This window comes from Heptranchias perlo, chromosome 34 (genome assembly GCF_035084215.1).
Source record: "Heptranchias perlo isolate sHepPer1 chromosome 34, sHepPer1.hap1, whole genome shotgun sequence".
Classification (NCBI taxonomy): Eukaryota; Metazoa; Chordata; class Chondrichthyes; order Hexanchiformes; family Hexanchidae; genus Heptranchias; species Heptranchias perlo.
Window position 1 is genome coordinate 12,701,510 of NC_090358.1, and position 19,422 is coordinate 12,720,931.

At 40.1% G+C, this 19,422-nt stretch overlaps 1 protein-coding gene across 1 annotated transcript in view; it reads left to right on the plus strand.

Moving 5' to 3' along the window:
* Positions 1-19,422, plus strand: part of tnfaip8l3 (tumor necrosis factor, alpha-induced protein 8-like 3) — a 56,838-nt gene that overhangs the window by 1,160 nt on the left and 36,256 nt on the right. The window lies entirely within an intron of this gene.

A 19,422-nucleotide genomic window follows, 5' to 3' on the forward strand; every position in this document is an offset into this window, starting at 1 on the left:
CTTCTATTTGTTGTCATCTTGTCTCTGATTCATGGTAAAATTGCTAATGTAATGTGCTGTGATTTTTGCAATCACAGTCCACAGTAAAAAAAACTTACCAGATTTATACCAGCTGGAAATCATTGACATCGCACTAGCTGGTGTAAACAGACTGAGGTGAGTCAAGTGTCACTTTCTGGCACACAGAAAATTGCGATGGCAGCCCAACTCAAGCTTGTGATTTTACACTGCTGTCAAGGAAGAGAAAGCTCTGCACACTTGCCTCTCTCTTTTACTTTTTAATTGCCTGCTGGTCGCTCAGGACTCTTGCTGTTTAATGTGGAGACCCATTTGGTAAATGCAATGTAAATTCAGGGGGCCAGTTCCCTCTATTAATTTTAATTAAACCAGTTCCTTGAGACTAATGTCAGATTCGTAGGCCCGCATTATCATTGATCTATGATACTGTCCATTCCCTGAACTTTGAGGCTTGTACACTGTGAAGTGAAGACATACATGCCACAATCAGCTGCACTCCTGCAATGTAAAGTTCCTTAAAAGTGAGCCGACATGCGGATCTGGATGTGTGGCCATGCCTTCAACTGCCTAAGCTCTGGAATTCCGTCCCTAAACCTCTCTGCCTCTCCACCTCTCTCTCTCGTTTAAGTCGCTCCTTAAAACCTACCTCTTGTCACCTGTCCTAATATCTCTTTATGTGGTTCGATGTCAAATTTTTGTGTGATAACGCTCCTGTGAAGTGCCTTGGGACGTTTTTATTCTATTTAAAGGTGTTATATAAATGCAAGCTGTTGTTGACGACATGAATTGGTGCAAATGCTACAAGAGCAATTTCAGCTTAGATAATTGACGTCACCTTGGTGTAAGTGGGCTGCACTTTCTTCTATCCTGTTTATATTGGCCCGGATTTTGTGCTGAGCGGCGAACGAACGTCGCCCGCCGCTCGTTAGATTTAAACTTACCCACAAACTATCCATGGGCTTTTGGGTGCCAACTTACTGAAAAAAGTGCAGCATCCCCTCCTGGGCATCTGTGAGCAGTGTAAGCAGGGCAAGGAACTGTCTGTCCCCATAACCAATTAGATTGAAGCATCCTTAACAAGCCGCACAGAGTGAGAACCAGGAAGCGCATTTTTGAAATGTCCAACAACTATTAAAATCTGAAGGAAGGAGACTCCACATTTTAAAAGTTAATTTTCAGTGCCAAAGAGGTTGTTTGGCAGTCATTAAGACATACCACACCATTAAAAATTAGCTTAGACCTAAAAAACGAATTGTACCTTTTTCTGGAGAGATTTGTTAGCTGGGCAGGAGAGCAACTTTGCACCAAAGGTGAATCAGCCAGCGAGCTGTCCTTCCTGCACATCTTTTGGAGGAGCAGAGCATCTCCGAGAGCAACTTCGGGGTTTCCGCACTTGACTGCGCACGTGCGCTCGCCAGAAGTTGCTCTTCCATTTGCCCTGAAATAATGGTAAGTCCTGTTAGCCTCGCCTTTATTTTAAGGGCAAATTCTGAACCATTATATTAAAGCTCTGGGAGGCAGCATTGTAATATAAAGAGGTGGTGTCCATTCCTTATGAGATGTAAAACAGCACCTCGTGAAGTGGTTTCTTTCCCTGCCTCAAGAAGGGAAGGTGCCACAAGTAGAAAGGGTAAACCACCACATCACTGGATGCCACCATTTCATGCCAGCTGCTGCGGCTCCTTCCCCTCCTCGGTACAAAAAAAAGACTTGCATTTATATAGAGCTTTTCAAGACCTCAGGACGCCGCAAAGCACTTTACAGCCAATGAGGTACCTTTGACGTGTAGTCACTGTTGTAATGTAGGAAACACGACAGCCAATTTGCGCACAGCATGATCTCACAATCAGCAATGTGATAATGACCAGATCATCTGCTTTAATGATGTTGGTTGAGGAATAAATATTAGCCAAGTCACTGGGGAGAACTCCCCTGCTCTTCTTCAAATAGTGCCATGGGATCTTTTACATCCACCTGAGAGGGCAGACAGGGCCTCAGTTTAACGTCTCATCCAAAAGACGGCACTTCTAACTCCCTCAGTACTGCAATGAAGTGTCAGCCTGGATTTTGTGTGCAAGTCCCTGGAGAGGTGGCTTGAACCCACAATCTTGTGACACAGAGGCGAGAGTGTTACCACTGAGCCACAGCTGACAGCTGATACAAACCAGCAATTTGGACAGCACAACTTCAGAACAACCACAAGTGCAAAATATTTGCATTTCTTCCGATGTATAAATGGGATGAATTCAGAAATACTTGCCCCTCTACCACTGGAAATTGTTCTACAATATGAATAGGCAGTTGGATACATTTTCCTCCAGTTGCTAATCTGACTGGAAAAAAAGTTGGTGCGAGTATAAAGAACGTAAGAACATAAGAAATAGGAGCAGGAGTAGGCCATCCGGCCCCTCGAGCCTGCTGTGCCGTTCAACAAGATCATGGCTGATCATGCGTCATACCTCATCACCATTTTCCTGCATCATCCCCATATTCCCTAAAACAGGGAAATGCAATGATTAGAAAATATGAATCAATGGGAACAATCAGACCACAATACAGACGAGCACTGCAGGCTCCAATGTGTTTTACTGCATCACATCACAAGTAATTTATTGCTGAGATCCCAGCACTGTCCTGTGGTACTTTAGATTTGTGGAATTGTTTGAACAAAAAATAAATTCCAGCAATGATGCATGGTGCCTGTAAACCGCGTGCTTTATCTCTTAGAGTCTCCTGGGGATTTAATTGGTCATAAATAAACTGCCCTGTTTCAGTGGAAACATCTGGAGCCATTGTTCGTAGCTGAATTGGGTTTAAGTAAGCTTAGTGCAGCGTAAATATTTTGTACATTATTAACTCTGACTGCATAAAAAAGTGTTGGAGAACATTTTTGGGGGGAGATCCGTTCATCATTTTCATTATGGCAAGAACACAAGCAAGTGAAGCAATGATCAAGATCACAAGTTAAATACAGATGAGCAAGTTCGTGCAGCCCATCCATCCAGAAGGACTCTGTACGTTCCCCATTGCAGTATCTAATTTTTTCTTAAATGACTCCGAGGTTTTCAATATGATTTATGTCATTGCAATGTGTGTGTGCCATCTTTGCTATGTTGGTAGCATCCTTGCCCCCTAGGCTATGGCATTGAGTCCCACATCAAGACTTGAGTTCAGAATCTAGACTGACATTCCAGGGAATGTTAAATTGTCAGCGGTGCAGTCCTTTTGGTGTACGTTAAACTCAGGTCCTGTTCAGGTGGAGAATTAAAGCTGCTTTTGTATTTCACCCAAGCAACTCAAGGGTAGATTTGCCATTGAAAATGGTCTTCCTTTCTGCAAGTTTGGCAAGTTTACTTTGGCGTTGCTGTCAGCCGTGTGCGACTCATCTGCTACTGGCACAAGAATGCCCTTAGGTGCAATATATAAGCAGCTAAAGATCCCAATTCAAAGAAGCTCTTTGAGATGTTTCAATATTGGTCCAGAACAGCCAGCTTGTTCTCTTACTGAGCTGCTCTGTGTCCATCGAGATGCACCAATGTAGGTGCCTCAGTGATGGAGGAGTGCAATATTGGCTCCATCTAAAAGCTGTACTTCAACATAACCCAGAAACAATGCATTTCACAACATTATGACATATAGTCAAATTGCACTATCTACTTACAGGCATGAAATCTGACCCACAACCCCTCTTAAGCTATTAAATATAAGTGTATCCAGTTGAAAGTACCACACTCACTGGGTACCACTGATTACTCCAAGTCAGTGCCACCGTGCATGCACAGGTATATACTTATGATGTTTGTGCAGCGGGATTCTGAGTTTCACCACTGTCATATTGGGATGTACACTATGATATAGGAGAATATAATAGAAAGAATAAAGCCAATGTGACAATATCCCACCCAGGCACAAATGAGATACAACTATTTTTTTTATTACCTGATGAATTTCCATGTTGATCCAGGGAAGAGGCAAAATGTTCTGCTAAGTGTTAGGATTGCATCAGGATCAAGTGCTCCCTTATCAAGTACATTATAGTTAGGTCTCCTACTTTGCCCCACCAATGTGCCTTACCATGAATCTCAGAAGAGTACTCCACTCCCTACTGCACTAATGAGTTTTTCCATTTCCAATAATAGTCATCTTTATGGTCTGTCTGAGCAAAGTTGCCAATTTGAAGCTGAATTATTAAGTGTTCTTGTGGACCAATGCCTACTAGGAACTGGGTTGATATTTTCCAAGCTCGTTCAATAAAAGAACCGTACAGGTGTCAAAGAGAAGAGAGTTTCATCTCTTCAATTTGCTTGAATATAATGTAATAGACATGAAAGGACAGTGTGCAAGTCTACTATGCCACCCAGTTATCCCAGGATGCATTATTTAAGTAGTGCATAATAGCATAAGTATGTTCTGTCTAGATATAGTAACATAGCCACAGTGTGCAGGCGGGAGTAGACCATTGGTCTATCTACCCAACCCATCCTACATCACACAAGATTACCTTGATGTATTTCTAAATCTAATCTTATTTGCTGACAGGAATTTGCTGATTCCTTTAATATAGTTTCTTGTTCCAACGTCCCGTTGCTGATAGTCTGTTTCACACATCTATCAGCCTTTAACTGTTGTCCTTAATTTGAAATGCTGATCATTTCTTATTAGTCCAGCATCTCTATATTCCTTGCTTGCTTCTGACATGTTTGAAGTTGCTGTTCTACTTTATAGTTGAAGGTGTTCTTGTGTTCTTTTTTTAGTAACTCATCAATTTGTTCATATTTCACAGTCTATCTTTATAGGTCTCCCCGTCCTGTTCCTTTCCTGAGCATTTAAAAACTGCCCTACTTATCCTATTTACTGGGATATAGGTACCACCTTGGTTTACTTGAAGACTGTCCCATTTGTACAGTTCTCCCTTGTCCCAGCAGTAATCACAATGTTCCAGGAAGGTGAATCCGATATTCATACACCATTTCTCAAGCTATGCCTTTCTATCTCTCCACAATATTTCAGCATTTGGCGTGGGGGGGTAATGCTGAGATTTCTATTTTGGAAATCCTCATCTTTCACCTGAAACTGCCCTTGCAGAACCTCCACCTCGTTCCTTCCTACATTGTTGCTTTACTTATGAACCTTGACGTCTAGCTACTCTCCCTCCCTTTGCAGAATGTTGCAAGGAAGCTATCTGTCCCCTTAACTAAAGAGTTCCTTATAACTATTTTTGCTATTTTCACTCTGTTCCTTCTAGATAACCACTTGCTGCCTGGTGTCTGATTTCCCTCTCATGTAATCCCACTTTTTGTCCACCTCCAGCACTGATGATCTATTGGACAGGTCCACATTTTGTGTAAATGGTGCATTTCACCAGATTCTACCCTATTCATGCAATGGATTATTGATGAAAGTATTTTAAGCAATTAGTTTAAAATTCTAAAACCGTTGGTTAAAATGAACTTACCTCGTAAAAAGACGAGTTGCTAACTCATATGTAGAGTTACTTCAGGTGAGTCTATTTCTCTGCAGTCAAGTTAAGTTGGTGCTTATGGTGTGTAGAAATTCTGGAGTCTACCATGAAGTGTAGGCCTTAAGCCTGGGGATTAATTCTTGCTGGCAATTAGTTGTAGCATAATGTGAGGTTTTTGTGTCATATATGTATTTTTGAACTAAAGAAGGGAAAAGGAAGCTATAGAAAACAAAATTTAAACAGGAAATAATTATTATACACAACTTGGTATGGTAAGGAGACATGCAGCCCATGGAGATCCCTGATCTATGCTGATTAAGTTGATCTCTGGATCAGAAAAGGGAAACAATCAATCTGGGCTCCTGCTCCCAAGCACTATCCAGTGACTCCTGTTGGAAAATATACTTTTGGGCATTGAGTGAGGACAGTATTTGGCTCAGCTGTGACATTATCCACAGCCAAACAGTCTGCTGTCACTCATTGAATAGGGTCATGTATGAAGAATCACTACTTAGGGCAAGGTATTCCTCTCTCACACCCTGAAGCACATTGTCACCCCCAGTAAAGTGCCCACCTCTCCTACAATTCCCTGCTTGAATCCCTTCAATCTTGTTTCCACCCTGCCCACAGCATCAAGACCGCCTTGGTCAAAGTTACTAATGAATTGCATGTTATCCCTCTGTTTTTCCTCACTCTCTCCACAGCATTTAGCATGGTCGACCATTCTATTCTCCTCTACTCTCTCCCCTCAGCAGTCTACCTCCACGGCAATGCCCTCATTTGATTCCATTCCCACCTGTCCTAAACTTAGCACATCTCTAGCAATAAACTCTACTTCCGTCTCCAGATGGTAACCTCTGGGGTACCCCAAAATTCCATCCTTTGCCCCATCTTTTTCCTCATTTATATGGTGTCCCTCAATATCATTATCTATAGGCATGGAGTCAGCTTCCACACGTATGATGCTGACACCCAGCTCTACCTCTCTGCCACCAACCTCAACACCATGACTATCACTGCTGTCAGATTGATTGATATCAAGTCATGGATGAGCAAAACTTTCTCCAACCAAACACCAAAAGTACTGATGCCATCCTGTTTAGCACGCACCAAAAACATTATACCTTTGTCCCCTATTCTATCCCCCTCCCGAGATGCTCACTCAGATTAAACCGGATGATGTACAAACATAGTTTTCTGCTCGATGATGAGTTAAGCCTCAAACCCCATATCCTACCCATAATCATCAATCACTTTCTTCCACCTCTGCAACATTGCCCACCTTGAACTTTACTTCACCTCCACCAGCACAGAAACTCTACTACACGCTTTTGTTACCTTCACACTTAACTTCTCCAATGCCCTGTTTACTGGTCTCCCAAGCTTCACCCCATCTCGTCCAAAACTCTGCTGTTTGCATCATTTCAACACTAAACCCTCCGCTTGTCATTCTCCCTGGCCTCACTGATCGTTAGCTTCCTGTGTCCTTATGCATTGAATTGAAAACTTTTGTCCTCATCTACAAGTTCCTCAAATGGTCTTGTCCATGACTCTGCAACCTTCTCCAGCCCTACATCTCAGCTCATGCCCTTCAATCCATTGATGCTGACCTCCTATGCATTTCTCCCTCCCTCTATCCACCATCAGTGATTGCCTTAAGCTTTGTCAGTCCTAATTTCTTCTGTAAACCCCTCTGCTTTAAACCTCTCTAAAAGCATCTTCAAAATCTATTTCTTCAACTATTAATTCAGTATATTACTACTCTGTCTGTTTCTCCAGCATGAAACACGTTGGGACATTTGTTACACTGGAAGTGCTATATACATGCAAAAGATTTAGTGTGGAAATGAAATACAAAATGTTGGGACAAATTAAATACACAATGTTGGGACAAATGAAATACATAATGTTGGGACATTGGTGAATGGCACAAGTACATCAGTCATCCACAGTCCTAGTAATTCCCATTATTTCTGGGTTATTTGGGAGTTATTAGGCTTCATTTCACTTAGTGATATACTTTTGTTGTCATCACTCAGCTCCATTCCCATTTTGGAATTTTATAAAGGGATTAAACTACTGTAGACTCTTCTGGGTTCTGAATTTAGATCATTCCAAAGCTATCCAAACACTCGGAAGGTTTGGTTAAAGCACAAGCTTCAGGCTTCGAACTGGGCAATAATTAATCAAAGCAATTTGGCTAAAATACAGAAGAAAGAATTAGTCAAACCTAATTCTCTGGCCAAGTGCCACCTTCATGAACTCCAGCTGATTGGAGTTCGGCCGACTGATATAGAACTTTGACTAAAAAGGAAAAGGAAAATTCTAGCCAAAAGGCAATATAGCAGATTGTTGGATATTTCTGCCTTTGTTTGATATTAAAAAGTTTTGTTTAAACTATTTATATAAACTATGATGACTTCATGGCGGGGGATTGGCTTTGAGGAATTATTGAGCCTTAGTGTATAAAATGACCAGTGGAGATAAAGGAATGAAATTCATCTATTAAAACAAGAGGATGTCTATTTTTGTCCAAAACTACAAGAAGAAGTTACTTTTATATCGTGCCTTTAAAGTGATAAATCTTCCCAAGGTATTTCACGGTTGGGAATCAGGCCCAAGCTGTAGTAGGAGAGGTGCAAGGCTCTGTTGAAAAGGTTTATGGAGAGAGTTCTAGAGTGTAGAAGGAAGGTGGCTGAATTCTTTGCCACCATTTGTAAAGTGTGGAAAAGTGGGCAGAGAGCAAACAGTAGACCAGAGCTGAAAGGGCAGAGGGTGCAAGCAGAAATTTAAGGTTGGAGGAGGTCGCTAAGGTAGGAAGAAGTGAGGTTGTGTTTGGGATTTGTAGATGAGGATTACAAAGTTGATATACTGAGGGACAGTGAATCAATGAAGATTGGCAGGACTTGGGTGCTAGGTGAGCGGGACTTTGTACAGGATAGGGTATTAGAGTTTATGATCAGTTTTTGGAGGCTGGTTGGGAGATCACTGATTCTGGAGGTGACAAAGCATGGATACGAATTTCAACACCAATGGGGGTGAGGTATGGTCTTAGACAGGCAACATTTGAGAGGTAGAAGTAGGCAGTCTTGGTGATGGACTGGATGTGGGGTTTGAAGCTCAACTCAGAGTCGAGCAGGACACTTGGGTTGAGCATTATTTAACAACTTCTTTACAAAATCGTATCGTCAGAAATCACATGTTTCAAAGCAGTTCATTCATTTCATTGGCAGGTCATTAATTACAGGGAGAAACAGGCATTTTCTTCTTTTTCATTAAAAGAGAGATTTTAGATTCAATTGTGCTTGTTACTTCAACCTCCAGATTCAGTAAGTTCTTGAGAACATTCCCCTCCCTGCCCCATGATGTCAATAGCACTCACAAAAATATGTTTTTTTTTAAATGACAGAAACAAACAAAAGTGATGTTAAAGTTCATGGTAATTATTTCAAAGGGTTTGATTCATAGAATTATACAGCATAGAAGGAAGCCACTCGGCCCTTCATGCCTCTGCCGGCTCTTTCAAACAGCTATCCAATTAGTCCCATTCCCCTGCCCTTTCCCCAGAGCCCTGCAAGTTTTTCCCCTTCAAGTATTTATCCAATTCCCTTTTGAAAGTCATTATTGAATCTGCTCCCACTACCTTTTCAGGCATTCCAGATCATAACAATTCGCTGCATAAAAAATTCTCCTCATCTCCCCTCTGGTTCTTTTGCCAATTACCTTAAATCTGTGTCCTCTGGTTATCAACCCTTCTGCCATTGGAAAAAGTTTCTCTTTCCTTACTCTATCAAAACCCTTCATGATTTTGAACATCTCTATTAAATCTCCCCTTAACCTTCTTGCCTTGAGGAGAACAACACTAGCTTCTCGAGTCTCTCCACATAATTGAAGTTCCACATTCCTGGTACCATTCTAGTAAATCTCCTCTGACCCTCTTTAAGGCATTGAAATCTTTCCTAAAGTGTAATGCCCAGAATTGGACACAATACTCCAGCTGAGGCCTAACCAGTGATTTGTAAAGGCTTAACATAACTTCCTTGCTTTTGTACTCTGTACCTCAGTTGATAAAGGGGAAGGATCCCATATGCTTTTTTAACAGCCTTCTTAACTTATCCTGTCACCATCAAAGATTTGTTTACATAAACCCCCAGATTGTGTCAGGAAGGGACAGAGCGTACAAACAAAAGACAACAAATAGGATCCGGGTAAGAAAAAATGGTAATAAGACAAATAGGCCATAGTATAAAAAAATATTAAGATGTCTAAAAATGTTAAAAAGGCAAATCTAAAGGTACTGTATCTGAATGCACGAAGCATTCGTAATAAGGTAGACGAATTAACAGTGCAAATAGATGTAAACGGATATGATATAATTGCAATTGCAGAGTCCTGGCTGCAGGGTGACTAAGGCTGGGAGCTAAATATCCAAGGCCATTCGATATTTAGGAAGGACAGGCAAAAAGGAAAAGGAGGTGGGGTGGTGTTGTTAGTAAAGGATGAAATCAGAGCAATAGTGAGAAAGGATATTGGGTCAGAAAATCAAGATGTAGAATCAGTCTGGGTGGAGTTAAGAAGCACCAAGGGGCAGAAAACACTGGTGGGAGTTGTCTATAGGCCTCCAAACAGTAGTGGTAATGTAGGGGATGGGATCAAACAGGAAATTAGAGATGCATGTAACAAGGATACTACAGTAATCATGGGTGACTTTAATCTGCATATAGACTGGCCAAACCAAATTAGCAATAATACTGTGGAGGATGAATTCCTAGAGTGTGTACGAGATGGTTTTTTAGACCAGTACGTTGCGGAGCCAACCAGGGAACAGGCTATCCTAGATTGGGTATTGTGCAATGAGAAGGGGTTAATTAATAATCTTGTTGTGTGGGGTCCTTTAGGAAAGAGTGACCATAACATGATAGAATTCTTCATTAAGATGGAAAGTGAAGTAGTCCAATCCGAAACTAGGGTCCTAAATCTAAACAAAGGAAACTACGAAGGTATAAGGAGTGAGTTGGCTATGATAGATTGGGAAACTTCATTAAAAGGCATGATGGTGGATAGGCAATGGCTAGCATTTAAGGAACGAATGCATGAATTGCAACAGTTATACATTCCTTTCTGGCGCAAAAACACAAAAGGAAATGCGGCCCAACCATGGCTAATGTAAGAAATTAAGGATAGTATCAGATCCAAAGAGGAGTCATATAAAGTTGCCAGAAAAAGTAGAAAGCCTAAGGATTGGGAGCGGTTTAGAATTCCGCAAAAAAGGACCAAGAGATTGATTGAGGGGAAAAATAGAGTATGAGAGTAAACTTGCAAGGAACATAAAAGTGGACTGTAAAAGCTTCTACAAGTATGTAAGAAGAAAAAGATTAGTGAAGACAAATGTAGGTCCCTTATAGTCAGAAACGGGAGAATTTATAATGGGGAACAAGAAAATGGCAGAGCAATTAAACAAATACTTTGGTTCTGTCTTCACGGAAGAGGACACAAATAACTTCCCAGAAATGCTAGGGAACCAAGGGACTAGTCAGAAGGAGGAATTCAAGGAAATTAGTATTAGTAAAAAAATAGTGCTGGAGAAATTAATGGGACTGAAAGCCGATAAATCCCCATGGCCTGATAATCTGCATCCCAGAATACTAAAAGAGGTAGCCATGGAAATAGTGGATGCATTAGTTGTCATCTTCCAAAATTCTATTGATTATGGAACAGTTCCTGCAGATTGGAGGGTGGCAAATGTAACCCCACTATTTAAAAAAGGAGGGAGAAAAAACAGGGAACTACAGACCGGTTAGCCTAATATCAGTAGTAGGGGAAATGCTAGAGTCTATTATAAAGGATGTGATAACAGAACACTTAGAAAATATCAATGGGATTAGACAAAGTCAACATGGATTTATGAAAGGGAAATCACGTTTGACAAACCTACTGGAGTTTCTTGAGGATGTAGCTGATAGAATAGATAAGGGAGAACCAGTGGATGTGGTTTATTTGGATTTTCAGAAGGCCTTTGATAATGTCCCACATAAGAGGTTAGTATGCAAAATTAAAGCACATGGGATTGGTGGTAATATACTGGTATGGATTGAAAATTGGTTAACAGACAGGAAACCGAGAGTAGGAATAAGTGGGTCTTTCTCGGGTGGCAGGCAGTGACTAGTGGGGTAGTGCAGGGATCAGTACTTGGGCCCCAGCTATTCACAATATATATCAATGATTTGGATGAGGGAACCAAATGTAATATTTCCAAATTTGCGGACGACACAAAACTAGGTGGGATCATGAGTTGTGAGGAGGATGCAAAGAGGCTTCAAGGCGATTTAGACAAGTTGAGTGAGTGGACAAATACATGGCAGATGCAGTATAATGTGGATAAATGTGAAGTTATCCACTTCGGAAGGAAAAAGAAAGGCAGAGTATTATTTAAATGGTGATAGATTGGGGAATATTGATGTACAAAGGGACCTGGGTGTCCTTGTACACCAGTCACTGAAAGCAAATATGCAGGTGCAGTGAGCAGTTAGGAAGGCAAATGGTATGTTGGCCTTCATTGCAAGAGGATTTGAGTATAGGAGCAAGATTGTCTTACTGCAGTTATACAGGGCCTTGGTGAGACCACACCTGGAGTATTGTGTCTTGCTATAGAGGGAGTGCAACGAAGGTTCACCAGACTGATCCCTGGGATGGCAGGACTGTCATATAAGGAGAGATTGGGTCGACTCGGCCTGTATTCACTCGAGTTTAGAAGAATGAGACTGTGACCCCTCGTTCTGGACCCCCCAGCCAGGGGAAACTTCCTCCCTGCATCCAGCCTGTCTAGCCCTGCCAGAATTTTATATGTTTCAATATGATCATGGCTGATACTCTATCTCAATACCATATTCCCGCTCTCTCCCCATACCCCTTGATGCCTTTTGAGTCTAGAAATCTATCCGGCTCGAAGGGCCGAATGGCCTATTCTGGCTCTTATTTTCCATGTTTCTATGTCTCTCTGTTATTGCACCTCCTTTAAAATTGTACCATTTAGTTTATGTTGCCTCTCCTCATTCTTCCTACAAAATGCATCACTTCGCACTTCTCTGCATTAAATTGGATCTGCCATATGTCTTCCCATTTCACCAGTCTGTCTATGTCCTCCTGAAGTCAGTTACTATCCTTCTCACAGTTGACTACATTTGATTAGTGTACTGTTGATGATACTGATCCTTAAAAAAATAGTAATGCTGCACCATTTGTGTCATCACAAAGCATTTTTAGATTTAGAGCAATACAAAATAGTCCAAACCAGGAATTGGTATTGGATATGAGACCACCTTGACGAGGTAATTTCACATGAGACCACCCCAAGGAGGAAATCTCATATCACTTGGGCTTCACACCAATTGCATTATATTTTGGTGCAAAATTAACTTTGTAAACTTTAAAATAAAAGTCACTGAACCAGCCTTAAAGCTTCTAATGGACAACCACTATAATTAAAAATGCTAAAAATAATTATAGTGAATTTCATCTCCATGTTTTCTGTCTCATGAGACTGGAAGTTTAGGACAACTGAGCAAATTCTGGATTTTCAAATATCTTTCTTCACTAGAATGGATTTAATTTTTCAGTGGTGGGGGGGGGGGAAGTGGGAATGTCCTCACCATGAACTATTATACTATTAGCTTTCCACTTAAATGCAATTCCAAAATATCTAATCAGTGTTAAAGCTACTTTGAACTTTAAGATGAAATGATTGTTTTAATGGTCTAACTAGGGAAAGTGAGATTGGAGATTAAAGATTTTCAATGTCGCTTCCAAGATTTATGCCATTAGCTTGCAACATGGCAATCATCAACTTGGCTTTACTCTGCTCACAGATTTTAGCAACAAGGTCCCATAATTAATAATTAATTAATGTGGCAGCTGCTAGCAATTTAGAGACCAATATGTTTAATTAGTACATGCAGTCCAACACATTACTGAGGCATGCTGAAAATAAAATCAACAGATGAAGATCTCTTCATCATTTAATGATGTACTTCTGTGGCTAGCACCAAATCCTTGCCTAATACAGCTAGAGTATCCTATAGTGCTAATGTGGTATTTTACATTAGTGGCAGATAATGGGCACCCTATTGAAGACTTTGCTAAACTTCAAGTAGTCTTCAAAAGGCCTTGAGCACTATTTTCATCAGCCATGTAGGGAGACAGGATATGGTAAATCCATATTATCCTGACATCCAGATTGTCAGGGAAATCTAACAGGGTTTGAGAGCACAGTTCATGAAATTAATGTCATTTTTTGCTTTCTGGGATCCCAAAGATCTTCATTGTTTGTCATAATTGTTTGATGCTCAAATTTTCCTGTTACATTAAAATTTCAACGTGGCTTTCCAATTCTGCTGTTGTGAAGTTCTCTAGAGTTGACATCTCCTCTTCTGTTTGATTTAAGATTCTTGACATTGGAGTTCACTGAGGTTCCAACTGATGTGATGGGCACAGCCAAATTCAAATGCCACCTTTAGCTAAATATTGACACCATTCCTGTGGCATATCAAAATAACTGTTCCATTGCTAAATATCTACCACATTCAGCTGGAGTGATTGGGAGCCTACAGTCTTTAGGAGTTTAAGGTGGGGGGGGTGAGATTTCTGTAAAAGCAGTGTTGCTATTGGTTTATTCTGTAGTCCCTCCACCCAAAACCCACAATGTTTATTGGTTCAATTGTCAAGCTATTATTTCAGGAAATGTTTAAAACATTTTAAAAACTCACAAATCAAAGGTGCATGGCGCTCTTGCAACAGATGTCTATTATCACAGTGACATAATTGGAAGGTTTGAGTACGTTCCTTTAAAGGAGACATTTGCTAAGGCTGAAATTAATTAATTCTGAAACATCTTATAATGCTTACCTAACAGGAACAATTGAATAGTAGAAACATTTTGCTTGCCATCAGTTTGTTCCCATTAAAGAAACTTGTGCTATTACTACCCTTTTTAGTACAACAAATTTTACACATGCGTTATAGAAACCAATAAAATTCATTCACACTGTAAATCTCCTGATGGTATTTGGGTATTGTACCACCCGGTATAGTACAGAGCCATACAGATAAGGAAGGTCCCAGGCTTGATATCTGGCCTGTGCTATGTTAGCTGATCTCAGATAGGGCAGCAGTTGTGGTGCTACAAATGAGTTCAGCAGCCCTGGTCTAGGGGAGGGAAAGAAATTAGCCATGGCTTTGGATCAGCGATGATGCCTCAAGATTGAATAATCTACCAACATTCAGGACAGAGTTTTCTGCTTCTGCCCCCACCAGCCTGTGATTTCCACCCATTCACATTTAATAGGTGTGTAAAAATCACAGGCTGGCAAGTGCAAAATGAAAAATCCCAGCCTCCATGTCTAAGCTCACACATGAAGAATGGTCACTTAGACAGTATATCAAACTTCTGTCATTTGTAGAATCATACAACAGCAAGAGTTGGTGCCTTGAGGTGGATAAATTCTTTTAATCTTTAAATTTGCCAGTACAATAATAGAAGCTGTGAGCATACAGATGAAGGAGTGAGAGGATAAATCAAGTTACCAACAGCTAAATACATTTAGAGAAACAACAGGACTATTCAAAAGTGCAACCATTGGCTGTAAAAGCAAAAGTAATTTTTGGTTGGGTTTATTGAAGTTTTCAGCTTGGACCAAAGACTAGCATGACCCACTAAATAGCTGGAGGCTATGTAAGTTTCCTTGTATTCAAAGTTCCATTATCAGACTCTATTCCACATGAATCTTCACATGTCATAAACAATATCTTCAGGCCAAAGTCCAGCCAGGACTGATTCATTTTCAAAACATGCAACTGAAAGACAAGTAAAAGTACCTTTTATTCATTGTGAGGTTATTTTCCAGGTACATGAATACTGAGAGTTGTGTTCTTGGCTGATAACATTGTGCTTGTCATGGTAAAAAATAATTGCTCATTAGCAAAGAGCTACATAATAATACAATAGAAAATGATAACTCCCCATTCTAACATTTGCCCTTTTACCAAGTAATGCACGCGCCAGCCCGGGTGTTCTGTTTTTCACTTCGTTACACTGCTAATTCAATTAATCCCAGTTTTAGAAGTGATTCATCTGCTTCCATCCTGCAGTTCTCCTCCTCTAATTCCTTGGCTTCTCGAAGATGAGATTTCAAAACATAGGGCATTGGTTTTTAAATTTTATATGCCAGGAGGAGGTTTATGCAGGGTTTTTTATACAGAAGTCTGTTTTTTCCATGTCTTCTATTTTGCAAAATCAGTTTTATACCAGTGCAGCAACCATAAAGGTACATCTCAAACTGATTAAATGTTCAAACCATTGCACAGCAGAGTCAACAATCATCTCTTTGTTCATGTTTGAGCTGCTGTGCCTGTAGTGCTTAGTTGTAAAACTGGTAAAAGTAAGAACTAATTTAGGGTGTTTCTCACGTGGAAACAGCTGGACTGTGTAATGCAAATAATTCCATTTAGTTTGTAATTGGAAGTAAATACCTAATTCTAACACATTCGAGAAATTACTTAAATGTGGGAAGGTGCAAAATCATTGGGCCAGAATTTACTGTCAAAATAACAGTCAGGCTAACAGCGCTCACCGTTATTTATGCGCAAATTGGACAGCAACTTCAGCCGAGGGCAGTTACACGTGAAAATCCGGAAGTTGCTGTCAGAGATGCGCCGCTCGGCCGTCAGCTTCACGAAAACGGCATCGCAGTGTCTGACTCACCACTGAAATGCATTAAACTCGTGAAGTTCCTGTTCTTGAGCGGTAGATGTGAAGGGAAATTAGGGATGGGCAATAAATGCTGGCCTTGCCAGCGATGCCCACATCCCATGAACGAATAAAAAAAAACTCGCCACAGAAAGTTAGGACTTGTCCTTTTCAGTTTAAGTACCTTTTTGAATGGCATGATAAGTCGTAATTACTACCAAACAACGTCTCTGGCACTGAAAATTAACTTTTACAAGTCTGGAGTCTCATTCCTTCAGCTTTTAATTGTTGTTGGAGATTTTTTTTTAAATTTAAATACATTTTTTGTTTACTTTTTCTTTCTGTCTCTTCTATCTCTCTCTCAATCCAATCTTTCTTTCCCTCTCTTTATTTTGCTCTCTGTACCCGATTTGACATTGAATTGACTATTGTAACTTACACTTCCTGGTTTAGACTCTGCACAGTTCATTAACAATTCTTCAATCTGATTGGTTAAGGAGATACACGGTTACTTGCCCTGTTCACACAGGTCCCAGATGCCCTGTAGAAGGCGCTACGCTGCGCCATTTGGATCTCTAACTTTCAGCGCAAAACCTCACGGAAAGTATACGGCCAAATGCAAGGCTAACGAATGCCGTTCGTTTGCCGGCTACAGTAAGTTTTGGCCCAGTGAGTCACAGGATCACACAATTTCCTGAGACAAGGCAACAAACGGAGACTAGAAGCAAAATACAAGGAAAACATCTGCCCTGAAGAAAATGTTAAGGTTGTCTAGGTCGCTGATGAAGTTCTGGTTGAATATCTAATGAAGTACAGGCTGACTCTTATAAATTCAATACGACATGGTGATTTATATCATGCCAAGGAGATTTAGGAGGATTGTATCATGTATTTTTACACATCTATAGAGATTAAATTTAACATTCAGTGCTGCGTCTATCTATGTATCTTGTCCGTAATGACCAAATTCAATTAAAACCAGCTTCATAATGTGTGTCGGTTGGCGCTGGATATTTTAGACCCTTCCCCAACCTAGCCTGAAATGGTTTAACTAAAAGACAGAATGACAATGCATGATGGGCTGAAGTCTTTAACCCTATACACAAATGCTGAAAAAAACAATCAGGAGTAGATATAAACACGTGTTAAAATGACAAATCCTCTTTACAGAAGTTCTTATTTATAATATATTAAAAATCTTACATCTGTATGCACTTCCTGTCTATAGAACTTTAACTCCTGTTGTCACATTTTTGTGTCAACTTTCTTTTTGAGAAATTCTTATGTCTATATTTACAATGGGAACTGTCTATGTAAAGTTGTCACACAGTAATTACACCCTCCCACCAGTGGCGGTGCTGTAGCACCTCAGTTTTGCAGGTAATGCAGATAAAGTCCTCTCCTCCAACCAACTGTACTTCTCCATTTCCCTAGTTATCATAAATTTAGTAATTTATCTATAAATGATGATATAAAATCAAAGTATTATATTGTAAAAATAAGAGTAGAACATATCAATTTAGAATGGGGACTGAATTACATCTGTACTCCCCGGACCAATTATCTCCCGTGCTCTAACCCGAGTTCACTTGAAAGCTACACTGCAGGAGATCAATTAGTAATCTATCAAATCGGAAATAGGGAAGATCATCATAATCTGAATTTTCACTGTCCTTTACTTTGGGACTTGTACTGTTTGGACAGCCTGTGTGTGCAGAAAATTCCAGATTTTATATAGAGCCATTTTAAGTGAAATCCTGGATTTGGACCAAAGGTAGCTTAAGTTTGGTTTGGGCAGTTTCTTCACCAAAAGACCAATTCTCTAATTTTGATTCAAGGTGACTATGTGGACATCACAGTTTTAATTTGCCAACAATACTGTGGGTAAATGATTGTTGTCCGTGCTGGAGCCACAGTATTAAAGAAAGGTGCTATATAAACAAAGCAAAGTTGTGATTTTGTTAAGTGTGTATACATGTGGGTGTGTGTGTGTGTGGGGGGGTCTGATCTCTGGCATCAAATCTATATTTCCTGGGTAAGGGGATGAGTGGCATTCACATTCTGTAGTGGCTGAGAAAGGAGAAAGTTGATCTTTTAACACCCTAGTGGCAAAACATCTGCTAATTTATCTAGGGATGTTTACATTTGATCATTGATAGTGTAAAGGCAAGTATACATCTGCTTTCCACCATGTAATATTGGAGGGAATGCCCCAATGTTTCCTCATGCCCCAGAAATACTTGTGCTTCAGCCCGCAGGATCAGAACTTTGCCGCCTTAATTTTCCAGATTTAAGAACCTCGAAAATCAAAGCAAACTTAAACTCTATCTAAAAATCTCTTCCAACCTGATTTATATAGTGAGTCTTTAAAGTACTAGTCTCAACGAATGCCTTGCTGGCCATGATACGTTCCTGTTCAGTAAGATATAAATTAAACTACAAGCTGTATTTGGTGAGAATTGTTTTCACATATTTCCCCAGTTAATTGATTGCTGAAGAATCTTCTAAAGTTAGTCCAACATGATTCATTAAAGGTTCTATTTATATAATCTCTACAGTGAAATAAACATTCAAAGCAGGATTAAGCGAAATAACAGCAGAATTTGCTAAAAGGTCCCTTGAATCAATCACTACACACTGCTATTGTGAAGTCACTCACTGAAATTCCTATAGAGGAATGGCTTTAAATTGATTTCTACTTTATGACAGAGAAGAAGCTATAGGGTAAATTCACACTCGAAAGAAGCACCGATCAGAGTTAGGCTACAATGCTCCAGGCCACATTCCCTTCAAAGATGGCTCGTTGCTGGGAGCGCAGGATCAGTGAATTAAGTCGTATAAATATGGAATCGCATATCATTACTGCTTTTCTGCCACTTTGATTTCCTGATGTTATCTCGCACTCAAACAGTAGTCACCTGTATGACCCACCCAGCAATAGAAAACATCAGCATTTTCAGTGCAAATGTTAAACTGAAACATACAAACAACATACCGGAGGTAATATGAGGCTGACAAATTGATCTATGTATATTATAAAAGTACTAGTTAACAGAGAGGTACAGGAAAATTCACCATTCATTATCTCCATCGGTCAGTCAATTTTTTGTGATGAAGTGAATATTCAAGACCTTTTTTCCAACAGTAATTTATTAATTGATCTTTCCCTTGTGTCCCCTTGGCTCAGTGGTAGCTCTCTTGC